Source organism: Periplaneta americana, chromosome 1 (genome assembly GCF_040183065.1).
Source record: "Periplaneta americana isolate PAMFEO1 chromosome 1, P.americana_PAMFEO1_priV1, whole genome shotgun sequence".
Lineage (NCBI taxonomy): Eukaryota > Metazoa > Arthropoda > Insecta > Blattodea > Blattidae > Periplaneta > Periplaneta americana.
The window spans coordinates 77754015-77781631 of NC_091117.1; the positions used below are offsets into that span (position 1 = coordinate 77754015).

General features: G+C 37.1%; 1 protein-coding gene across 4 annotated transcripts in view; it reads right to left on the reverse strand.

Annotated features, from left to right (window-relative positions):
* LOC138696953 (E3 SUMO-protein ligase NSE2-like) overlaps positions 1-27617 on the reverse strand; it is an 81215-nt gene that overhangs the window by 37561 nt on the left and 16037 nt on the right. For 2 of the 4 annotated variants that reach the window (XR_011331503.1, XR_011331502.1), the window contains one exon: positions 17430-26741. The exons of the other annotated variants lie outside the window; for them this stretch is intronic. The gene's annotated coding sequence lies outside the window, so the exon portion shown is untranslated. Of the gene's footprint in view, positions 1-17429; positions 26742-27617 lie in introns of those variants that run through there. 4 annotated transcript variants of the gene reach the window in all.

A 27617-nucleotide genomic window follows, 5' to 3' on the forward strand; every position in this document is an offset into this window, starting at 1 on the left:
TGTTATCAGCCAATTCTATGAAGAAGTAAAGATGATTATGAAGAAGAAAATATTGGTGCTAATGATGGAAATTTGGTATATAATTATGATGAAACGTCATTTTCACATGATCCTAAAGATACCAAGATCATTGCTCCTAAAAGCCAGAAACGAGTTACAAAGAATATTGCAGGAACAGGGATATCTAACACAACAGTTCTTGCTTGTGGTTCTGCAAGTGGTGAAAAGACACCACCATTCATCATATTCCAATGAAAGTATATTTGGAGCTCATGGATCCCAAAAGATCACATCCAGGTACAGCATATCCTCCTTAGAAAAAAGGATGGATTAAGTGTAAAATGCGTCAGGGCGAGTGCCTGCTGTTTCCAACAGGTGGCAGCACGCATAAGGCACGAAGGAGTAGGGCAACTGGTGGACGGCAGGTGGCAGCAGGAGAGGGCATGTGGAGAAGTGGCAGGCATCTTCTCGTCCACTTGGTTCAGAGGCGTGCAACCAGGAAGGCGTGTTACGAGAGAAGGAGCAGTGACGACTACTCGCGTGGATTAGAGATAGTCAAGCAGTGTGTTCTTGTTAGAAAGAAACCACAGGCGAATCCTAAAGGTGTATTAACATAAGTTAACGTTGTTTGCCAATTGGTTTTTGCTGATTTTTCTTAAGAACATTCCACTGCCAGAACAGAGGGAAGGGGAAAAAGATAATTTTATTTTTTGATGGTGTTATATTTCATCTCTCATGTGACTTGGTGAAGAAAGCTCATGAAAATAATGTTATCCTGGTCAAATTGCCTCCAAATGTTAGCCATTTCATGCAGCCACTAGATAAAATTGTTTTTCGATCTCTGAAGACAGCATGGAATGAAATTCTTTTCGAGTGAAACAGGAAAAATCCAGGATTTGCATTACCCCAAGAAGATTTTTCCCACTGCATAAAATGGGAGAACAATTTTTCAAGCCAGAACTTGGTATCTGGGTTCAAGAATACCGGGCTGTTTCCAACTGACAACTCAAAGTTTCCACAGGATGCCTATGACCCTATAAAACTGTCGAGAAGTTCATGAAGCCCCTCAAAGCAAAGATGCAGGTCCTGAAGAACCTCAACCATCAACAAGAGTTGGCTTAGAGAACACTGCAGCCACACCAAGCATGCCTTTTAAATCCTTCATCATAGCAACACGGTCAGAGAATGTGCGGAAATCAGTTCAAGAGAGGGTGAATGGTGTAGGTGGATCTCTCAAATGAAAGAAATTGTCAGCTGCTGCAGGAGAAATTCTCACCTCAAAAGAAGCAATGGCTTGACTGAATGAGAAGTCAGACTCAAAAGCTGCTACTTCTAAAGCATCTATATGGCCTAAACTGCCAGTGCAATCCAAAAATAAAATAAAGACAGCCATGACTGAATCTTCAGAATCTTCTGCAGATGAACCAGAACCAGTGTATGAAGAATTGTCAGACAACTGGAATGAAGTCATCTCTTTTGAAGACAATGGAGAAAGACAAGCTGGAAACTTTAATATACGGCTAGAGAAATACTATGCTGTTTTCTATGATCTCAACAGGTACCTGGGCAGAGTCATAGATTTCGATGATGAAGACACGAGCAAAATAAAGTTTTTAAGACAAGAATTTGACAAATTTGTATGGCCTCCTCATGAAGACACTGCAACTGTTGAAAATAAACTTATTTTCCATGGCCCAATTAATTTGCAAGGTTCAGGGCCATTTTTTATTTTGTGTAGTGATAGGACAAAAATACAAACCTTGTACGTGTCTATGAAAAAAACAAACTAAACCAATATCCTGAATTAGTTCAAATCTTGGCCTAACCATCTTATGCTTGTTGTAAGCTAGGTCTATTTGTTTCTAATAAAATATATTCAATATGTAATTTTTATTTTCTAGAAGGGATAATTTGTTTTCAGTTGTCTTTGTGTGTAATTTTTCTTCCGAGCTCTTTCAATTATTTAAATGTAAAAGTTGTTTTTCAAAAATAGGTCTATGTTCATTGTGTTACTGTAACTTTTCTAGAAGGGATAATTTACTTTCACTTGTCTTTCTATTTATATAAGATAAGGGCAGATGAAAAGGATTGGAGGGTGAACCAGATTAGTTAATTTTTTTGTTCCAAAGATGACACAAATGAGATGTAAGCATGTGGCGTGACCTGGAATCACTCAGTAGTGTTAGTTGTACGAGGTGAATTCATCTGAAATTTGTGCCTGCAGATCTGAAGCGAAAAAACGAGATTATTCTGGATTGAGGAGGTATCGTAACTGCAGTTGGGTTCATGTGAAAGCGTCAATCACATGTTTTGTGTGATGTGTTTGAGCCTTGGAAAGGAAGAAATTGTTCCAACTGCATTGAGATAGGGATGGATTGCCATAATGTGATAACATATCGGAGGAGGTTCATGCGAAAGTGCCAATCACATGTTTTGTGTGAAGTGTTTGAGTCCTGGAAAGAAAGAAATTGTTCTAACTGCGTTGAGATAGGGATGGATTGCCATAATGTGGTAACATATCGGAGGAGGTGTTTTTAGTGACGTCGTTCTGAGCGGTTGTGTTCTCTCTGTGCTCCCTGTAAGTGATGTAAGTCTAAAGGTGTTAGTGGTGTTAAATGCAGTGTTTGTAATAACGTTTTTCATACCAGTTGTGCAAAATTAATTAATAACGTTATTTCGATTGATGAAGATCTGAAGCGAAAAATCGAGATTATTCTGGATTGAGGTGGTATCGTACCTGATCGTAACTCCAGTTGGGTTCATGCAAAAGTGCCGATAGCATGTTTTGTGTGATGTGTTTGAGCCCTGGAAAGGAAGAAATTGTTCTAACTGAATTGAGATAGGGATGGATAGCCATAATGTGATAACATATCGGAGGAGGTGTTTTTAGTGACGTCGTTCTGAGCGGTTGTGTTCTCTCTGTGCTCTGTGCTCCATACCACAGTCATACAGTTATTCCATGGTTGGTTCTACAAGTGCTTCATCTGCTCTCTGTAAGAGATGTAAGTCTAAAGTTGTTAGTGGTGTTAAATGCAGTGTTCGTGATAATGTTTTTCATACCAGTTGTGCAAAATTAATTAATAATGTTATTTCGATTGATGAAGATCTGAAGCGAAAAATCGAAATTATTCTGGATTGAGGTGGTATTGTAACTCCAGTTGGGTTCATGCGAAAGTGCCGATCGCATGTTTTGTGTGATGTTTGAGCCCTGGAAAGGAAGAAATTGTTTTAACTGCGTTGAGATAGGGATGGATTGCCATAATGTGATAACATATCGGAGGTGTTTTTAGTGACGTCATTCTGAGCGTTGTGTTCTCTCTGTGCTCTGTGCTCCATCCACAGTCATTTCATGGTTGGTTCTACAAGTGCTTCGTCTCCTCTCTGTAAGTGATGTAAGTCTAAAGTTGTTAGTGGTGTTAAATGCAGTGTTTGTGATAACGTTTTTCATACCAATTGTGCAAAATTAATTAATAATGTTATTTCGATTGATGAAAATACTGTGAAGTGTTGTGTTAATGACAGTGAACTGTGTAAGACTGATTAGTCATGAAGTTATGTTACATGATGCTCTTACTGAAATTGCAGATGAAAATAATAAGGTTGACATTAAATGAATTCAATATATTTTGAATCAGAAGGACTTAATAATTAGTGAATTATGGGAAAGAATTGACATACTTACGAAACATGTGAATCTATTAAATATTCATTATCAGGCTACTTCTAATGTAAACAATAATGGTTATGAACAGTACGATTCTGCGGAAAGACATGATCCTAAATTACTGACGTCGCAAGATTCATCTGATGAGCAATTAAAACCTTTTATCGGAAATATAAGTGGAATTAAAAATTAGGTTGAAACTAAAGTGAATCTTGATGTGCTACCTCCTGAATATTTCATAAAGAAGCTAGAAAAAAAAAGAATCCAGCCCAAGAATCATCAAATGGAGTAGGTTCGAAACAACAAATGTCGTCTGAGGTTGTTCGTAAAAAGACAAAAAGAATTACCGGTACCATTATTGGTAAAAAAGCTAATAATGATGCTTCAGTTTCCAAATTGCATGGTGTTCCTACGTACATTCCACTTCGTGTGTATCGTCTAGCTCCTGAGACCAAAACTGAGGAGGTGATTGAATTTATTAAGCCCAGCTTCCCTGAAGTCAAAGTTGAAACATTGACGTCACGACATCCGGAATTATACTCTTCCTTTAAGGTCGATATAAATGCAGAAATCATAGATTAGGCCCTTGACTCAATGATTTGGCCTGAAAACTCTTGTGTAAGACTTCTTTATATTCAAAAACAAAACAAAAGACAGATCGGAATCTGAACGAATAAATAATTATTCTGTAATAAATTACAGTGTTTTAAATAGACGAGTGGTTAGTGATCCAGATTTGGCAAATAACAATACTATTAAACACAAATTTAATGATTTTAAAATATTTTTTTATGAATGTCCAATGTTTATGTAATAAGATGGAGATTTTGAAAGATTATTTATATCTCTTAAATTTTAGTATAATTTGTCTTTGTGAACACTGGCTTACACAGAATGAAACTGAGTTTACTGTTTTAGAGGGCTTCATAGTTGCAAACTCATTCTCAAGAACTAAATTAAAAAATGGAGGTACTATTATATGTGTAAAAAATGAATTATCATATAAAACTATTAGTTTATCTGATTATTGTGAGGAATTACACTTTGAAGCCTCTGGTGTTTATACTGAATGCATTGAATTAATAATTATCAATATTTATAGATCACCCAGTGGATCACTTGATATATTTTACGAGAAGTTAGACAATCTTTAAAATTATTTAATTAAGTTTAACTGCAAATTTTTAATTTTTAGTGATTTTAATATAAATTTTATAAATAACTCAAATGAAAGTAAATACCTATGTAATTTATTTAGAATGTATGGTGGTTATAGAACTGTTTTTGAACAGAGATGAGTCATGTTTAGATAATGTTTACCAGTCTACAGCTGCATTTTTATAATGTCAAGGTCACTGATCCTGGATTCTCAGATCACAAAGCAATTGTTTGCGATGTTAGTGAGTACAATAGGAATTTAAACTCGGATCAGAACAGAACTGTATCTGTTAGGAATTTAACAAATGTTAATCTGTATGCTTTTTAAAATGAATTATCCTTCACCAATTGGTTAATATTATCAATAATCATACCCAACCACAAGATAACTTGTCTGACATTTTTTGGCGGGGTTTATAGAACACTAATAATTTTTTTCCATTGAAATTGATTAGATTTGCAAGCAAACATAAACATAAAGTTTATTGGTATAATAATGAATTACAGAATATCAAAATAAAAGTTACGTCTCTTCATACATTGGCTAAGAGCACTAAAGATCCCATAATATTTCAGACTTATAAAAGGTGTAATAAAGAATACAAATATGCCATTAGGAAAGCTAAGTAGAATGCTAATGTCAGACTTATTGAAGCTTCTGATAAGAAATGTAGAACGGCATGGTCCTTAATTAAATTAAAAACCACTCAACATAAAAAGAATAAGGTGGTTGTTATGTGTGAGGAATTTAGTGAGTATCTGTCCAATCTTTCTGAGAATATAAATGCTCAGTTGGAACTATCTGATACTTCAGTGTGTGAATTATTATCCAACTTTAATAAGCCCAACTTGGTTTTCACATGGAAATTTATTTCTACAGGTGATATTCTAAAAATTGTTTCTTCCATGAAAAACACAAACAGTAAAGATTATTATGATATTTCTAATAAGTTTATGAAACAAATCATTCAACGTATTGTAGATCCACTGACTGCTTGTATTAATGAGTATCTTAGCACTGGTGTATTTCCTGATGCTTTAAAGATTTCCAAGGTGATTCCCATTTTTAAAAATAGCAACGATACGGAACCCAGTAGCTATAGGCCAATTTAGCTTAGTCCTGTTTTTGCTAAAATATTTAAAATGTAATAAAAAATCAAATTTGTGAATACTTAGAATCTAATAACATGTTTTCTAAATCTCAATATGGATTCAGATCTAATTCTAATACAACTAAAACTGTTATTAGATTTATTAGTTATATTTTAGAGGCTCTTGAGGACCATAAATTTAGTTGTGCTACTTTTTGTGATTTAAGTAAGGCTTTCGACTGTTTTTCGCATGATGTTATATTAGAAAAATTACAATATTATAGTATTAGAGGTAATGAATTAAAATTATTTGTATCTTATTTCAGTAACCGTCAGCAGTGTGTCTTCAATCTAAGCTCTTAAACGTAAAATATGGTGTGCCTCAAGGATCAATGTTGGGTCCTATTTTGTTTTTAATAATGGTTAATGCTTTGATGTGCAATGTCTCTGCTTATTCTGCGGTATTCGCTGACGACACCACTTTCTTGAGAAGTCAGAGTGATATTAATGAATTGAAAACTCTTATTAATTCCGTTTTTAATAAAGCCAAGAAATGGTTTAGTTCTAATAAATTTCTTTTAAATTCAAGTAAAACTGCATCTCTGTTATTTAGTAGTACAGTCATGGAAAATAATAACTTCAACTTCTTGTTATTACTGTGGACAGCACACTTATTTGGGCAGACCATGTTGATTTTATTTGTAAAAAACTGTCGAGAGTAATATTTCTTCTGCAAAATTAGAAAATGTATGTTCCGAAGAATTACATTAGAGTTGTCTATTTTTCTTATTTTCATAGTATACTTTCTTATGGACTACTTTTATGGGGTAATAGTACTCATATAAGGTTCTTATGTTACAAAAAAAAAAGCTATTAGAATTATAACAAATTCATCAATGAAGGCACACTGCAGACCGTTATTTGTGAATGAAAAAATAATGACCGTAACATCACAGTATATTTATCAAGCCATAAATTTTGTCAAAGATAATTCACAAATGTTGACACATTGGAATGATGTTCACCTATACAACACCAGAAATCATGACCTTTTTGATATACCTAAGTGTAGGCTAACCAAAACAAAGAATAATTATTTTATTATGTCTTTAAAAATTGCAAATAAATTTCCAACACATGTTTTCAACCTGGAAAGGAAGTCTTTTAACAGACTTGTCTCTGGTTGGTTAATCAACAAACACTTTTATGATAATAATGAGTTTTTTAATGTTAATGGTGTTGAGTGTTTCTGATATAATTTTATTGTTCTTTATGTCTTTGTTGTTTATTTTATAATGACTTGGTCAATTGCACAAATTTGTGTTCAGTGACTGTACAATATTGAATATGTTATTACTTATTTAAGGATTATCTTATTTTCAAACACAGATATATATTTCTAACAAATCAACACTAAAACTCATACAATAAGTTACGTATTAGCAATGTACAGAATGAAGTGATGGCATAACCATTGTCGATATTTGACATCGCACGTATCAGTGCTGCCAATCTGCTGAAGTTTATTTTTGTAACAAAGCAGGCAAAGCAGATTGGCGCAAGGCAGGTGAATTGGATTAGTTTCTTCAGTCCTAGAAAATATAATAGTTTACTTTCTGCCTTGCAGATGGGGAAATAAAAGAAAAAGTATCCTCATGGACAGAGGAAGATATGACTCTTGCTGTCCATGAAAAAGGCAGCACGGACATTTGGTGTCCCATAGGCCTATATCTGTATTCAAAGAGGGCCTTAAACCTAAATCAAAGGTAACTAAAACCAGAGATGGACAAACTGTTTTTTTTTTTTCAAAAGATCAAGTGAAGCAAATGAATCTTCAAGTGACAGTGAACAAGAAGAAGATAAAACAGGAAACGAAGTAGAAGAAAAGCGAAAAGAAGATCTCAGTTCTGCCAACTGAAATATTTAGACCCAATATCAAGTACAAAGGGAGATTAGTTCCAATGCCAGAAGAAAGGATAGTGGTATCACGAAGTCTGTGTGGGAGCTGTATGTTTTAAAAAATATATATATTTGTGGAAAATGAATCTGATGTGTCAGTCAACTGAAGATGTGACCTAGTTCTGCAGAGAAATATAAATAAAATATAATAAAACATAAAAAATATAATACATGTTTCGTTATTGTTTTTGTCAATCCGGTTCAACCACACTACCAATCCTAATCACCTGACATTGATGGGTGATTTGGAACATTTTCTGATAGGGACATAACAGAAAATTACAAATGTACAGTAGTAATTTGTCTAAAATTATTATCAGTACAGTGGAACCTCGATGAATCATTCCCATTATCTTCGTTTCCCCACCTTTATCACTTTTTTTTTTTCTGTCCCAGAAATAGTCACATATAAATAACGCTATTTTTTCCCGGTTCCATCATTCCTCAAAGTCGTTTTCTTACATTGATCATTGAGAAATCTGGTCTCAACGCAATATTTTCCCACATGGATAGTTTTCTTTTACTCTGAAATGATGAACTCTTTGCTTTCCATCATCATCTTTGGACTAAGCGAAGACTGGCAACACTGTCGTCGAGAGTAATGTCACACTTCATTTTGGACAATAATGAACTTCTGGCTTCTGAGCACGTGAATTCATTTACTTAAGCACGTCACTTTCGAGCTGTACTTCGCTGCAAGTGGTTCTGTGCTGAGTTTTGGTTTTCATCCATTTCCACCATTTATCCTTTTACCCATTTCCATCGTTTATTATTCTTTTATCCAGTTCCGTCAATTATTCTTTCATACATTATCACAGTTTATTATCCTTTCACATATTTTGTTATTAATTACTTTTCTTATTATATTTTATTCCTGTTATATTCATTCCTTTACTCCTGTTACTGTTTTATTTCCTTTATTCCTGTTATTTTCTTGGACCATGTTCCGGTCTAAAAAAACACGTAAGAATGCTGCATGAGCATTTGAGAATAGTGAAGGAAATAGAAATGAATCCTCGAGAAAAATGTGTCAACAACTTGGATTAGCTGCAAGCACTTTGAGCTCTATGTACACAAAGAAGGATCAAATATGTGAGCAGACACAAAATGTGGAAATGCTAGTAGAAAAGAAAAATGTGTAGGGAGTCTACATTTACCAAATTGGAAAGTGTACTTTTCATGTGATACCAGTAAACACGTGTGTAGAATATTCTGGTTGATTGAACTATTCTTTGCAAAAAGGCGAAGAATACTGATGTGCAGCTAACATTGAAAATTTCAATGCATCTAATGGCTGGATAACTAGGTTCAAGGAGTGCTATAGCCTAGTTGATAAGAAGTTAGCCAGAGAAGGTGCTGCAGTCAACATGGAGAGCACGGAGACATGGCTTGAAACATTACCTTCTTTGTTGGAGGGATACAAACCATGCAATGTTTTCAATGCAGATGAGATGGGGCTCTTCTTCAATATGCTACCAGACAGGACCTTGGCTTTCAAAGAGAAGTCTTGTCATAGCGGAAAGAACTCATGTATGCCAACAGCGATGGTAGTGAGAAAGGAGTACTGAGAACTGACAGATTCATTCTGCACATAGTGCATTGTGGACATTAATTATAATTAGAATTACGTTGTTCTACTTAATTCTACACATCGTGAATAGTCGTTGCTGCTGTGTTGTGTGCAATAACCATTAACGACCCGGGGACAGTATAACGGGTCAAGGGGGCGAGAGTTAGCTCCGGGACGTGGGAATTCAAGTAGTAACCGATCGAGTATCCAGTGTTATAACTGTGGGATTATGGGTCACTATCAACGGGACTGTAGGAAAGGATCAGAGGGGCATCCGCGACAGTACCCAAACGGGATAGGTCCTACGAAGAAAACCCCGTCGTAGGAACCGAATCACAGTCACACTCAGTTCTTGTAGCGCCGTCTGCTTTAAACGAGGTAGTTAGCGAGCCTCGGGTAGACCTAGAAATAGAGGGGAAAATATGAGAATTTGTTGTGGATACCGGCGCCACAGTATCGTTAATCAAGCCCACAGTAAGCTCAGCGCTAATTACAGAAACTGACGTAGTGATCAGGGGTGCAAACGGGCAGAGGGTAAAAACATTTGGAACCCAGACAGTCAAATTCCTCATGGGATGTGAGCATTTCATGTTTAAATTTGTAATAATTGATATACGAATCAGCGCAGCAGGCATCATAGGGATGGATTTTTTGCGCTATGCTGGTGCGCGCATAGACGTCCAGTCGAACTCCTTAGTAATAGGCAGGCAAACTGTGACATTGATCAACACTGACTTACAATCGTGCAATGTCGCATCAGAGTCTGAAAAATCGGGTTCTGTGTCTGCAATGGCCTCGCAGTCATCGAACTACGATCGGCTTGACTGGAGCGGACCTATCTTGCTAGCCGAGTCCATTGTCTTGCCACCACATACGGCGAAAATAGTCCGAGTTAAGGTTATGGGATGCCATAATCTTAGTTGTAACCCAAAGAACTCTCAAGTGCTAATGGTAGAACCAACCAGTGACCAGGATGGGCTACCTGGGATTAACGTAGCATGTAGTATTAGTCAATTAGGAAATTTTCGGAAAATTGTCGATGATGCTCGGGGGCATAGTTCCCTTGTGGATGATCACGGATCGGGGTATGTTCGAGAAGTCTCCATGAGTGGCCAGAGAAATTGTGATCAGAATAACAGTAATGTTTGTGTTCCCCAAAGTAATACAAGTGGCCAAGGTAATTCCCCTACCAACATAAATAGTGCTTCCCAAAGAGAAAACTCCTCACCGGATAAGTTAGTTGGTTCAGACGAACAATCCCTCATGATACTGTCTGTGAACGGTGCGGCAGAGTCGGTGCCTGCAACTGGAAAGTTGGACGACCGACCGGTGCTGAATAAGGAGACTATTTGTCCCGTGAATAGTAAAGAAAAGGGAAATTTGTGTCAATTTAGGCAGTTAAATAATTGTGATTACCAGTTTTGTGGAAGTTCAAAATTTGACGATAATTGCGAGGTTTTATTTTGCTCACGATCGTCACAAAAGCGGGTAGATGTAGGATTAAATAAAGAGATAAAATTGAAGGATTTTGTGAATAAATCAGTTGTGGAGAACACACCACAAGAAGTTGTTAACGTAGTAAAGTGTGAGAAAACCTTGGGTTATGTACCTATTCAAATTATTAATTTTTCACCCGAACCCGTGAGTTTAGTTAAACACCGTGTTATAGGAGAAGCTAGTGTAGCGAACCTAGGTGTTCATCAAATACAATCAGAAATCGCTAATGATATGAATACCAGTAATGGAACTGTGAATGTGACTGACCGGGAAACAAAGCAAATATGGAACACAAATAGACGTCGGGCTAAAGATAACTATGTGCAAGAATTATGGGAATTCGAGAAATTTTTAGATGAGAAGTTAGGACACCTACAGGGCAAAGATAGGAGACTTATGACAGGCGTATTACGAAAATATAAGCATCTGTTTTACGTAGAAGGAAGTCCAGAAATAGGTTGTGCTAGTGAAGTGAAGCATTCCATAAATACTGGAGACGATTTTCCAGTGAAGAAGAATCCTTATAGGATTCCCCACGCGTTAAAATCGGTGGTGGAAGAACAAATTAACGATATGTTAGATGAGAAAATTATTGAACCCAGCACTTCACCATGGGCAAGACCTATTGTACTTGTACCCAAGAAGTCTCAAGACGGAACTGTAAAGCATAGATTATGTATTGACTATCGGGGATTAAATGCCATCACAAAGTCAGATGCTTATCCTCTCTCTAACATTGTAGAGATGTTAGATTCTCTGGGAAAATGTAAAGTATTTTCTGTCTTGGATCTGGCTTCTGGATACTTGCAGATACCGATCGATGAAAGAGATAAGGAGAAAACTGCTTTTACATGTCACATGGGACACTACCAGTAAAATAGAATGCCTTTCGGACTACAAAATGCTCCCAGTACATTCATGAGATGTATTGATTTTCTATTAATGGGCCTGAAAGGGACTATCTGTTTGGCCTATCTTGATGATATATTGATAATGAGTGAAGATATCGCCACCCATGTGAGAAATTTAGAAAAGGTGTTTGTAAAATTGCAAGAAATTAACTTTAAAATTCAGCCGTCTAAGTGTATTTTCGCCACAGATCAGGTTGAGTACCTAGATCATATTATATCGCGAGAAGGTGTGAATACTGATTCACAGAAAATCAAAGCCATTCGGGACTATCCGGAACCAAGATCAGTCAGAGATATTCGTTCTTTTGTAGGCTTAGCATCTTATTATCGGCGACACATTCCTAACTTCGCCATGATTGCTAAACCCCTAACAATGTTAACCAGGAAAGACGTTGAATTTAAATGGGGGACTAATCAGGAAGAAGTCTTCCGAGAATTAAAAGCAAAATTAAGTACAGAACCGCTGTTGAGTTATCCTGATTTTTCATTACCGTTCGTTGTAACGACAGATGCATCACAGGAAGCCGTAGGCGCTGTCCTATCACAGAAAATCAATGGAGAGGAGAAACCAGTGGCTTACTGCAGTAGACAGCTGAACGCTGCTGAAAGAAATTATAGCTGCACTGAAAGGGAACTTCTTGCAGTAATTTTTGCTACAAAGCAATTTAGATGTTATCTGTATGGGAGAAAATTTACTCTCCACACGGACCATGCAGCACTTAGATGGTTACTTAACCTAAAAGACCCGAGTTCAAGACCCGAGTTCGAGGCTCACCAGATGGAGTCTACGATTATGAAGTGATCCACAAACCAGGCAAAAAGTTATCCCATGCAGACGCCCTAAGCTGACATGTTGGTATTGTGACCTCAGAATTTGAATTTAATTTGAATGAAGAATTGATTTTGTCAGAACAATTGGCCGATGATCAGTTGATCAAATTAATTGAGTTTGATGATTTTCATAAAGATAATAATGGGTTATTGTGTAGGCATTCCCCTGCACATGGAATACAAGTTATTATCCCGCGTTCACTAATAGTAACAGTGATAAAGCATTATTATGATAATACTTTTATGGCTCATCAAGGGACCAAGAGAACCATTTCAGCCATAAAACTTAAGTATTGGTGGCCGACCATGAGTAGTGATATTCAAAAGTATGTAGGCTCATGTGATAAATGTGCCACGCGAAAAATCGGAAAATCACAAAGAGCACCTTTGGGAGATGCGGTAGCAGCCGATGATTTTATGGATACCGTATCGCTGGATATTGTCGGACCTTTACCTACTACAGAATCTGGGAATAAATATTTATTAACTTTTGTTGACCATTTCACCAGGTTTTGTGAGGCTATCCCTATTCCAGACCAGAGTGCAGAGACAGTTGCAAAGGAATTTGTGACCAAAATTATAGCACAATGGGGGACATCCAATCGATTGTTGACCGATCAGGGAACACAATTTACTTCAAAATTATTTTCCGAAACTTGTAGATTATTAATGATTAAGAAGATTCAGACTACCTCGTACCAACCACAAAGCAATGGAGTGTGCGAGAGGATGCATAAATTATTGGTTGATATGCTATCTCATTATGCTCATAAAGATGGGAAAAACTGGGATAAGTTTGTACCCTATGCTATTATGGCTTACAGAGCCACACCACATAGTGACTACATTTAGCCCATATTATTTAGTTGTTGGCCGACATATGAAGTTACCTATTGAAGATCGATTTATTCAATCGAAACGAAATTTGGGAAGAAAACAAAATTCTTTTTTTATTGGGTTATTTTACGACGCTGTATCAACATCTAGGTTATTTAGCGTCTGAATGATATGAAGGTGATAATGCCGGTGAAATGAGCCCGGGGTCCAGCACCGAAAGCTACCCAGCATTTGCTTGTAACAAAATTCTTATGATTCCTATGAGGCACATATAAAATTATTAGCAGAAAGAATTCGAGTTGCATCTCAAGTAGTGAGACAACAATCCAAAAGGGGTCATGAACAGTTCAAAGCTCACTATGACAAGCGAGCAAGCGAGCAAGAGAGCGCGAATTTAATGCAGGAGACATAGTTTATCTCTATGACCCCGTAGCTTCCAGAAGTAAAGCTAAGAAGTTCGCATATCATTGGACTGGACCGTTTGAAAAAATTGAGAAATTATCTAACCTGGTTTACACTGTCAAAATTAGTGAAGAGAAATGCATAAATGTCCACATAAATAGACTCAAGGAGTGCAATAGCAGACGTGTGTCGAATAATGATAATACAGTAATAATAAGCCCGCCTAGCACAAGTGAAGAGAGGAATGAGGAAACCCCAGAACGAAATATGGAGCCCACTAATGATGAATCAGAAGGGACAACTAAGAAGAAACAGAAAGAATTGAATAAACGTTGTGACGATAATGATAAAGATTGGGAACTGGGAACCTCTGTTAAGCGTCAAAATAATGATAAAGAAACCATTACTAGCCCATATAAACTACGCGATCGAGGAAATAAGCCTAGAAAGTATACTTTTGATTCAGATGAGGAAATTGATGATGTACGGGATGATAATGTTGAAACCAATGTAGAGTAATGAACCAAGTCATGATCAGGTAGATATTAACGAGGAAGTTAATATAGTGCCGTTTAATGATGCAGCATTGCAATATCCATTACATAACAGGTTACAAAGAATATGTGAAAATGAAACAGAGTAGAACACATTTTGGAGTTGTGTATGATGTAATATTCCATGCATGATGTATTTGGGACTCGTGCTGGCCGGTAGAGTTCGCCTGAATAATACTCACCCGCAGCATCGAGCTAAATTGTTTTTGAAATTTAATTTAAATTATGTATGTTTATTTATAAGATTGATGTTAACTACCAAAATTGATTAATTTTGCTCTAGCTCCACTTAATAAGAATGTTATAGGAAAAGCGCTTAGGCCACTATAAATGTAAAGAGTTATTAATACTCGTCTAGGATTTAAATAAATATAGTAAATCTATATTTTAGGTAGGATTTAAGTAAATATAGTAGATCTATATTTCTTTTTACAGTGTTTGCCGTTTGTTTTACAAGTATACTTGCGAAGGACTCAAGACGACCAGACGCAGACTTGGCCTTAGACAAGGGAGCAGTCTTTTTGAAAGATCGAGATGTTCTCCTGACCGGCGACAAGTGGACAATAGTCGTAAATATTAACTTAGAGATATATCGTAATTTAATTACACGAACACGGAAAATATTAGATGAAGCTAGACAAGAGATTCCTAGAATAATGTTCGGACGATTGACTGTTATGGACCAAAATAGACAGAGTCAATGGCCTAATAGACAATTTAGCAGATGATTTGCTAGATATAACAAAGCTTTTACCAGAACCACATACGAGTTTTCAATTACATGTATCCTCAATACAAGACCAAAATCGTACACGAGGACTTGTAGATGTGGTAGGCTACACGTTAAAATATTTATTTGGAACTATGGATTTTCGGAATTTACATAATATTAACCATGTGATGACCAACTGCAAGGATTCCAACAGAAAATAATGCATGTGGAGGAACACCAGTTAACATGGATTAAAACGTTGGACCAAGAGACCCATTTGAATGCCCAAAACACTATTAAATTAGCAGAAGTATTGAGAGACTCGATTTCAAACTTTTCAATAGGATTAACTAAAGTACAGACGAATGTACGAGACATTCAGCAATTAATTAGAAAGCAGACTACTTATAGTGCTATGATTCGAGAAGTAGAAATGGCAGTATTTGAAATAAAAACTTTCCTAGCACAGACATTAACCGAGCTGGACATGACTGTTTAGGCAAATTATCCATGTCATTAATCCGACCACATAATTTGTCAGATATTTTACAAGTTTCATTAAAATTGACCTCAGGGACATCTATGATAACCACTACTACCATTGAGGATATGTATATTTATTATGATTTAGCTACAGTACATGCAGCAGCCACATCAGATAGTATTAGACTATTTATTGACATTCCTTTAAAAGCAGCGGATCGTTATTTCGAATTGTACCGACTACATGCCTTGCCCTTTTTCCATAAATCCCTTCAAAAACATATGGTTGTTGACATACAAGAAACATATCTGGCTGTATCAGAGGACCGACAATTTTTCACAACTTTTCCTAATGTTATGTTAAGTAAATGTGTAAAAAGTTATTTTACCAATCTGCCCTTCCGATTATACGTTGTATCGGCAAAACCAGCCCAGTTGTGCTATAGCATTATTTCTTGGTAAAGCAGAAGCCGTAAGAAAATATTGTGGCAGGTTGATTTTGAATCGTCCATTTCCAGCTGTATGGATACATTCACCAGATCACTGGTTGTGGGTCTATAGTCTGTATCAACCCACGGAGGTAACACTACGCTGTTATACCCCTGGCTTTGAGTATACAACTTCTGAAAATAAATTATAAACCTAAAGTTGGAGAACACCGGCATAATTGGTGACAGTTCCACCTGCTACATTCATTTTGAGTCATTCAAATTATTCCCGCATTCTTCAGGGAGGAGTGAATTTAATTTACACAATAATCTACATATAATATTACCAGATATTAAAGAATTGTTAAATAGTGATGAGGAACTCGTATTGACTAATCAATTACCCCAAGTTTTGTCAGACGAGGCAATATTAACACTGAATACAGTAATAGTAAAAAGTGAGGCTGTCCAATCGAGACAAAATTTCGACGTATCAAATCTTACTTTGGAATTAAAAAGTAAGCCCAATAGCTCTGAAAAGGCACGAGTAAACGTGTTCTTAATTACTGTTGTGGTTTTAATGGCACTGACATTACTGTTAGCAGTATTCAGAAGGAAGTTATTAAGTTGCTTGCAGCACGCACGTAAGCATTACTCAGTTCTCGCAGATCCAAGGCCGACACCACGTGCTCGACATCAGGTGAAAAGAAACGAGGTAGCAATGAACCTTGACAAGCTAGACGAAGAGGGAGCAACATCATCGAACTCAGATCCAAAGGAGCAACAGGCCTCTTCGAACCGAGGATCCGCCCATCTGTTTGTACGCCACTAACTTCCGTCATCAAGTGCAAGATAAAGAAAACAGACATATGAAGCAAGTTGCTTGAAGATATTCTGTATATATATATAATTAGTTTATTTCACAGAGGAAGTGGTGATATGACTGCAACTAAAGACATTTAATAATTAACAGTCTGACCACATCCCGTTTAAACTTGGGAACCCAATGATAACTTCCCACACCTTTGATGCTTGCTTATGTTATTTACGATTATTTTTGTATATTTCTATTTTTTTTTATGTTTGTTTGAGTATACTCAAACATTTTGAAAGGCGAGAGTAATGTGATGCTCGAACCCAGGTACACCTGCGATTATGTTTACCTGTGTTATTATTGGTCACCTGGCCTCAGGTGTGGGCCTCTGGCCTTGTAACTTTTTTTGGAGATTATCCTTGATGCTAACCTGCCTTGAACTTGAACTGGTTAGACACTTAAAATTTGTAACATAAGAAAGCAAGAGTAAGTTTGTAATATTATATAGTTAATTTACATTTTTTTTTCATTTAAGATTTATTCAGTTTATTTGTATTACGCATCTTTTGTACTTTGAGTTTGCCGATGTCACAAAGGAAGGAGGGCACCCATATCCTGTTAGTGACAAGATATTAATGTATTTTGCTCTTTTCTGTAAAAGTCACTATACCACAAACTCATCCTGTTTACGGGTATCTTCCATGGTCTTATAAGGGAATCCATGATATTTCATTTTAACCAACCAATTGTAAAGCTATCTTCTCTCTTAAGTTCCGACCCCAAGCTACAATTTTGACCAATCAGATGTTGTTATTAAGGGCGTATCCTTTTTTTTTTTAAATCATATAAAACCCCATGAAATTGGCTTATCATTCTCAATCGGCGGTACTTGGCAAGAGACTAAACTATGCCACTTTAGAGCCAGGAGGAGGTTGCAGACTATAGCTCCGGCAGTTCTCCAACATTGTGAATATTCTAAGTCCGAATATTCACTCATCACCATTTCAACACTTAGAAGAATTAGCAGTTTGACTACGAGAACAGGGGATGGCCATTCTACAATTTATATGTAAGTGGAAATTGTTCGTACTCACACAAGCCAGATTCAGACTTTCTTTCGGTAAGGAAAGAACGTATAGAGAGGACTTAGTAAAACTTTTAACTGCTTTATATACCAATGTAGATCTTTTATACACTATGTTTTATTATATTATATTTAGTATTATTTTTATTTTGTTGTGTTTACTTTTTATTGCAGGCGTGAAGCTGCAATCTGTATGTTGATTAACCAACTCCTTTAAGAATCTGTCCTTTTCTCGCTCCTTGGAATCCGCAGCAGTTGATTACAGGATTGATAGCTCGTCCACCTCAACTACCCTATCATCCCCTACTTATCCAATCCCCTGGGCACAACACATGATAGGTAAATTTATACATATTCAATTCCATGTATTACTAAACGAAAATTGTTATTTTATAAGGCTTTATCATGTTCAGCAATATAAACATAACACGATGATATAACCTATAATTAGGCCTATATTATGTTCACAACCATTATTATTAATAAACATACTGTAACAGCGACGTGAGATTCGAACTCACGACCAGCGTCCCGCAAGAAAGCAGATCGCACAGGCTCCACGGAACATTGAGTGACGTCGCGCGGTGGAGAGAAGAGAGAGGGTGTATTACGTCAACGCGACGAGGCTGCGCGCGCAGCTGCTACTTAACGCAGTGAATGTGGAACGACCTTCCCGACTATTCCAGAAATCCGTCGAAGTGGAAGACTCGCGAATTTTCGAGGCTACGTCGCTGTGGTTATAAATTACGGTCGCGAAGGAACGACAGCAGTTTCTGAGTTTTTCAGTTGATTAGTCAGCCAGTCAGTGAGAAAGCCAGAGCAAGCAAGCCAGCCGGAGTTCGACTCGAGTGTGCGTCCGCATCTGCGTCAGCATCCGAAGGCCTGAGTTCGAGTGCAGTGGACCGCAGTTGGAGGGACCTGAGTTCGAGTGCAGTGGACCGCAGTTGGAGGGACCCGAGTTCGAGTACAGTGAACTGTCTCTGAAGGTCTGTGGTTCGAGATACCGTGAACTCGAGTGACTGAGATAGAAGAACTGTGAACTGAGAACTGGTAGTTCTGATTTGTAAATAGTGCTTTGTAAATATTAGTTAAGATTAACAGTTCATTGTTGTGCGTAATAGTCCAAGTACATTGTCATTGTCGTCGGTGGAGTGCTATAACGAATACTGAGTTAAGTGAAAATCCAATTGTTGACGAGAGCGTTTAAGGCGAATTGTAGAAAGGAATTATTGTTGTGACGAATAAATTACATTGTTGTTACTAATAAAATTCACAATATTAAGTAAATTTATACATTCAACTTCATGTATTACTAAACTAAAATTGATATTTTATAAGGCTTTATCATGTTCAGCAATATAAACATAACATGATAACATTATAACCTATAATTAGGTATGTTCACAATCATTATTATTAATAGATTTGACAGGTAAATTTATACATATTCTACTTCATGTATTACTAAACGAAAATTGTTGAGTTATATAAGGCTTTTGTCTTGTTTAACAGTATCAAATAGCCTAACACGAAAACATAACCTATAATTATGTTACATTCATTGTATGTTACTTTGTTATTTTATAGATCTCAGACTATTCTGACGGATCTACCGATGATGAGGAAGTTGAATTTCACCAGGCTCCCTGTGTTTTTCATGATAGGGGAAATCCTTTCATAGATATTAACAAAAAGTATAAATTTAGGATAGCCTAGAAAAAAATACAGTGGAGCAGTTAGAATTGAGACTGCGAGAATTTTTGGTCAAACCAACCAGGAGAAAAAAAACTCTATCGCCAACATTCATGCTATTGTTAATGTTAAGATACTTTGAAACAGGGAGCTTTCAGATGGTTGCCAGCAATTTATTAGAAGTAGATACAGCAACTGCCTGCAGAACCATCCACAAAGTTTGTAATGCAATAGCTGCAATTAAACCTGAGTACATCAGAATGCCAAGTGAAGAAAATGAAGTAAGGAAAACCATGCGTGATTTTTTTTATATAATGCGTTTTCCAGATGTCTTGGGTGCTATAGACTGTACACACATACCGATCACTTCTCCCAGAGGTGAAAATGCAGAAGTTTATAGAAATCGCCATGGATATTTTTCATTGAACGTACAAGCAATATATGATGCTAAGCTGTGAGACAGTTCCTTGTACTTAGCTTAGATATTGTCTGTTTATTAGTTTAATTATTATTTTTTATATATATATATGTGTAGTGTGTAGGATTATGTATGTATGCACATATCGATCATTTCTCCCAGAGGTGAAAATGCAGACGTTTATAGAAATCACCATAGATATTTTTCATTGAACATATAAGCAATATGTGATGCTAAGCTGTGAGACAGTTCGTTGTACTTAGCTTAGATACTGTTTGTTTATTCGTTTAATTATTATTTTTTATATATGTATAGTGTGTAGGATTACGTATTCTTTTTGATAGGGTATTTTATTGTATTGATTTTCATGCGTAGCTTAGATTGGTATTGTAGTATGTTAGACACAAAACGTTAGAGTGTTTAGCATAGTAACCGTGCTAGGCGAGGATAGGACAATGCATAATGGATAGAGTGTGAAAGCTATTGTCCAAGTCAGATTCCTGGAGCTGGGTTACTGATGCGTGATATATTTCTTTGAGTCGACGTGTACTCAAGTAACCTCGTGATCGCGTGGGTATAGTTTAAAGAGACGATCTTTGTTGCACACAGGGGAATTTTGTGTTTCTAAGAACTATTAGAAAGTCATTAGCAGATATTGTAGATTCACACCAATGTATATTTTTTCAAGTAATGCGTCTATGTTGACGTAGGGCTCTTCTCAGCCAATTAAAGTTTAGGAACAGATCATGTGATCAAGTCGTAGAGGGGTTGATTTTCGCATAGTTAGTGGTGACGCGAGTAGATTCATTCTGGGGAGATAGTCGGCAGCGAGTAGATTAATTTGGTGAAAGACTCGGCGGGGTGAAGACGGACTCTAATAACAACAGTCTGGTGAGATAGTCGACACAGTAAATACGGTGATAGAATATAAATACAAGTCAGCTAGATGCTCGTGTACTTTCGATATTTAGAAGAATTTTCGGGCTCTATAACCATATCAATTGCGGACTTAGAATATTATCAGAGATAATTAGCAACGTCACTTAAGTTGTGTGAATATAGTTGATCAATCGTAGCAGCCGTCACGAGATACCTCCTTTGATTACTTGTGAATCACACGACATTCTTCAATTATTATCAATTTCAATAACTCGCCGATTACTATCAAAACTATAATTCGTCGAGTAATATCAACAATATAATTCGTCAATTATTATAATGCAGTGAATTTAACACACATTCTTGGATACGCGTTCAGCTATACCTAATTCTACAAGTGAGAATAAACATCCTAATTGGAGTTAATGAATACAAACTGAAACATGTGTCAAGTACATCATTTCATTCATTACGTTACGTTATCCCAAACGACCCTTAGCTACCTGGGAACTCTAATTTACTACAGTTGATTCGAGGGGGCTGACGCCCAACATTACAACAAAATTTGCCACCTCGAGTTACCTGTTCCGATATAATTGGAGCTGGCAGCTGGAGCAGAGAGAAGAGGCAGATTACATCATGTGGGGAGGTGCCGATCTTAGGCACCTTACGCAGCACTGCCGTGACGAGAGTGACGGCCTCAGCTGAGGTACCTAAATATTGTTGCAAGGTGGCCAGGATCTGCCCATGACAGCAATATTTTTGCAAATTCACGTGTGCACGCTCAGTTTGAAACCAGGGATATTGCACAAGGATTGCTACTTGAAGACAGTGATTACCAATGTTCCCGGTACCTACCAACCTACCAAATTGGCAACACTGAACAAACCTACAATATGGGCCGCACATCAAATACGTCACCTGTTTATGTGATGTCGTCAAATCCTTTTCACGTGAACTTACATTGCATTTCAACCACGATAACATGATCGTATAAAAGTTGTATACAATACAAGTGTCTGAACTCGGTTCACTTTCCGATCTTCGATCTTCATTCAGGGAGTTTTATACAATTGGGCCTCCAATACAATGGAAGTATATCATAAGGGATAACTTTTCATCGCACCTCTCTGTGGAATCCATATAAGCTTGTCAGGACCACCAAATATCATGTGTTTTTCTGTCAAGCAACAGTACACATCTGATCCAGCCATTGAATGTGGAATTTTTCTGCCCCTTAAAAGTAGCATGGAGAAGCATACTTTTGGAATAGAATACAAGTCCTGGAAGAAAAGAAAGCTGTATGCCAAAGGATGTTTTCTCAAGGCTATTGAAGAAACTTTTAGCCAAAATCGAATAGAATGGAGGTGCCAATATTAAGGCAGGATTTTCCAAAGCAAGAATAATTCCACTCAACAGACAAGTGCTGAAGACGTTGCCTCAAGAAAATGGATGTCAGCATGATAAAGAAAGCAATGAAAAAGAATTGGATGCCTACTTCAGAGCTTTCCTGCAAAAAATGAGGTAAGAAGATCCTGCAATGCCACAGAAAAGGAAGAAAATTGACGTCATACCAGGAATGAGTGTAGAGGAGTAAGGTGGTGATGGCATTGATGATGATTCTGGTGTTTCAAGAAGTGAATCTGAAGTGGATGTTGACACTCCTGATTCGGGTGAAGATGAAATTGCTTCAGATTCTAATGAAAAATGTGCCAGTGTCAACACAATGAGCATATTCCAATCTCAGTGCTGAACAATCTGATGGCATCATGGTGTTCCGAATTTCAGTGATGACGTCACTGATGCTCCAGCACTGTTGCACCAGTGGTGGTAGTATCCATCAGCCGCCATCAGTGAATCTGACTGGTTCTTGTAAAGGATGGGAATTAGCAGACGAATGACATCATGCACTGTTGTGTCATGGTGATGTGTTCTACTGTATTGTTTGTAATGTGCATAACGTGAAGAAATACGTTAATGGCCTATGAATGAACAGTTATTACCACTGGTTCAAGAAATAAATTCTTTATGCTCTCTTTTATTATTTGAGCAAGATGAAAGTATGGAAGCTTTTCAGAGATAAATGAACACTGTTTTGGCAGGACTGATAGGTATTAAATCACTGGTTTATCTTGATGATCTAGTTATATATGCAAAATCAATATATGAACACAATCTTACATTCAGAGAAATATTCGAAAGATTGCGTAAGTTCATCTGAAATTGCAATCTGACAAGTGTGAATTTTTTAAAGAGTTAGCTTATTTAGGCCATATTATGACGGGAGACAGTGTGAAACCAGGCCCCAATTTGTGGCTGCAGATGTAAGAGAATAGGAAAATAGATCTACGATTCCTTCCAGGATGCTGACTGCACAGAGGCTGCTAGATGTCAATTTGTATTAACACTGGAAGCATCCATTGCAGAAGCAGTAGTGTATCTCTACACTTGACTACCACGGAGGTCTACGGTGCCACTGGTAACCGAGACAAACCATCGAGCGACCCCCAAGAAGAAAACAGTATTCAAAGCATGACTTCCTACACGAGAGCATCATCCCGCTCGAAGAACAAGCAATCCTTGTGACACTAAGCATAAGTGAAAGTGAATTGCGAGTAATGTGCGAAGTTTATGAACTTTCTGGAAAAATTTTTAGGAGCTCTTATGAACTTGAAGCTGTAGTCGAGTGGTCCAGTGACAGGAAGATATTTTTCTTTTATATAAATCATAGTATAGCTTCATCTTAGATATTTCTCTATTTCTTTGAGGTGTTTAACCTACGCGACGGGGATCAGCGAAGCGTGTAATAGGCACTTTGTTCTCACCATCTGGCAGGCACCTATCACATTTAGACCAGAAGATGCGCGGGAGGATATTGAACTTTAGCGTAGCGTAGGCTTCAAAAGCGTGGGTTTTTCCTTGTCTAGGAACGCGCTTGTAGCGTCGTCTGAAGCTAGCAAACAAAAAGTAGCATCTGGTGAGCGTGTCACCATAGCTAGTATTTAAAAGGGTGGCGTACCGAGATGCGTCCTCACAATCTTACCGGCATTTGAGCCGATCGCGTGTTTACTCACAGTCTACGGCCAGTGGGCCGATCGCGTGATCACGCATATAGTTCACGGCACTTGAGCCGATCGCGTGATCATACAGTTTTCGGCATTTGAGCCAATCGCGTACATCATAAAGTTCTAGGAATTTTGAGCTGATCGAGTTTTGAATATAGTTCCCGGCCATTGAGCCGATCGAAGTGATAAAGTGGAGATTTCATGCTCTTTAATTTGTGACTTACTCCAAAAAGTAGTAGCAGTGATTTTAAACAGGCGTTAGACGAGATAATTACGTTGCCGAGATCACACGGAAAACAACAGCCAGTGTTCTGTCGCTTAGACTCAAGTAAGGGACGTGATCTGAATAAACGTACTTAGTGGAACTTTACTCCTTGGTTATTTTTTCGTGTGAATGACAAACGTCACAGTATATCCTACACCCACAAAACCACAAGGTCCCTGAGAAGAGATCACCTCTACCGGGGGACAGCATCTTTCATCGGCATCTCACTGGGCAAAACCGATCTTGACTCTGTCAGCGATGCAGCAGAGGAAGGAGAGGGCAACCATCACAAACGGCGCAACCAACTCGTGGCACCAGGTAAACCGTCGCAAACTTCACAAACTCCTGTAAACGATTCTAGATTCTCAACTTGTCTTGTCTATTGTGTGTCAAAAGACCTAATTTCAAGTGTTCTATGTGAAAAGAAAAAAAAAAGTTTGATGATTTTCAGATGTCATAAGTCAAAAGGAATATCTAATTTCAAGTGTTATGTTAAAAGAAAAGTTTAATGATACTAAATAGTAACATGAAGAGAAATGTCCAGCTAATTTGTATTTTGTCTTATGTGTTAATTTTGTTCAATTATATCTACACAGTTCATTTCTTCTTATGTGTTTGTATTGGAATATATATGAGTAATGTGTTTTATTATAGGCAATTGGTAAAACGGAATAAGTTAACATTGTTTTGAGAAGTGTATTCAACTTAGGTAGTTTTTCTTATATCTGAATAAAGGAATTACTTGTGTAACTCCTGCCATAGTAGTAGTGTAACTTGTTTATTTTGAAGTGCTGTGTGTTATGTGCTCTTCTTGTTTCAATGTTAGTTTTATTTCAAGAGAAATTAGTAACTACTGCTAAATTGGGAATTGTAATGGTTAACAATTGTAACAATTTATTGTAAAAGAATTGACAAAGCGAATGAAATTTGTTATGAGGCAAGGTCAAGCAAGCAGCTCATTTAGGCTCCATGCTTAAACTTAAGGGGAATGGTGTAATGTATCCCGACATATTTGTTATATTATTTCACAATTTCACAGGTGTGTTCGAGCCCTAACCCAGGACAGCTAAGTCTCTTCTTAGAATTCTTAGAGCTGTGAATACGAAGGTTTTTTTTTTCCCACCTTAGAAGTCAGGACCTTAATGGTAACTTTATGGGTGTGTCACAAGCAATAGTAACGAGCTAGGTCTCCACACCTGTGGAATAACAGTCAGCGCGTCTGGCCATGAAACCAGGTGGCCCGGGTTCGATTCCCGGTAGGGGAAAGTTACCTGGTTGAGGTTTTTTCCGGGGTTTTTCCTCAACCCAATATAAGCAAATGCTGGGTAACTTTCGGTGCTGGACCCCAGACACATTTCACCGGCATTATCACCTTCATCTCATTCAGATACTAAATAACCAAAGATGTTGATAAAGCGTCGTAAAATAACCTACTAAAAAAAAAAACAACCTAGGTCTGTCTAGCTGCAGTTCACAAGTCACTGAGGTTGGAATTTCTTTACAGTATAGAATTCATAGATTTATGCAAGTGGAAATCAATTACCACGTGAGTCAAAATCAAATGTTTCCTTCTAAGAGCAGGTGTTAGAAAGTCAAGTGGGTGTCTAAGACAGTTTTATAGATTGACCAATCATAGAGAAAGAGAAATTTTAACCCTAACAAATGATAGTCCAGTTTAGACCCGTCCACATCAGAAGGACATAAATGCAATTGTACTACTATGCTCTAGGTTTATTCTGGTTCATCGGTCACAGATTCAGATTCATCTCCACGATGCAGTAGTTCACTTTCACATGTCTCTGTCTGTCCATAAAATCACTTGGGTCAATTCCTTAAATTTTCACCTGTATTCAAATTCAGTTTTATTTTGTAAATAATTCCATTGTTTGGTTTTCTCTACAACCGGAGACATCAGTATTTCCGGCGAACTAAATACATCTTTAATCGCAAGGTTCGAGGACATGCAACACTGTAAAAGCTACAATGTAGTGCTATTTTCAAACTTTATAAGTATTACTCATTAATGTATTTTTCATTTAGGACATTAACTGTAGTTTCGCTAATCTCCTCTAGAGAGCAGGTGTGATGCAGAAGTTGGTTAGCCCGCTTTTGACATTATAGAAAAAGTATTTCGACAAATTCAAGTGCTTCCACTCGTATTATAACCTAATGAGAGTCTAAGTATATATCAATGTAAGAAATGGATATGCTCTTAATCAACAGATGTCAGCAGTCATCTAGAAAAATGTAATTGTGAGTCAGCCCGCTTTTCCAGCCATGCCTTCAATTGTATGATATAATAATACTATCAAATTCAAATTCGATGTCACACTCATCAGCAGTACCCCAAAGTTCGACTACGTCCGGACATCAAAGGGTAACAAACATAGACTGCTGAAGCCTATAGAACTGCTCTATCTGCAATGCCTGTAAAACAAAAGTTTTACTTCTTAAAGAACAAATTCAAATATCATGATGGAAGAAAACACAAAGAAATGGAAATAAAGTATACTAAAAGAAGAATAGTGCTCATTTATTAATAGCAATGTGGGTATTCTTTTGTCAATTACAGAACTTATTTTTGCTTACTCATAGTCTCTGTTAGATGTTATATCTTCTTTTTGCATGTGGCTACAGTATGTCCAACCCAACGATAGAGTGTAGTTTGACAGAGCTGCAAGCATTGCTTAAACAAATGACCATTGCTATGCAATAGTTGTAGCTAGGAAAGCAGGTTAAAAAATGGAAAGATCACTTTAGTATACAACAGAATATTAAAGCTTTAGGTTAACATTACATACTGTTCTGTATCAAAGAATAGGTTACTGAAGTTACCATAAACAAGTAACAGATTAAGGTTAAATGACAAAACCAGCAATGCTATAGCGTCTATCAAACACCCTGGGCATTGAATAATTTCAAGGGAAAAATTGTTCCAGGGCCAGATATCGATCCCAGGACCTCTGGTTGAATGTACCAGTGCTTTACTACTAACTTAGTTACCCAGGAACTCCACCTGACACCGTCTCAATTTTTCCCTTTATATCCATACAACTCATGTGGGCTGACGAGATGCCAAAATGCTGTGTTTGCAGTGAAAGAATTGCCCTTGGGCAGAAAACTATGAATGAAATGAACAAGATTCTAAATATTTTTTTTTTCTCTTTCAATAACTACACTAGAATTAACGAATGTTTGTACTTCTGACAGTTGTATGTGGAATTGCAGGGGGGGAGTGCACTGTTGCCGCATTGCAGTGAGAAACAGACGGGACAGCGTATTTCAAATTCAAAACTACATCTT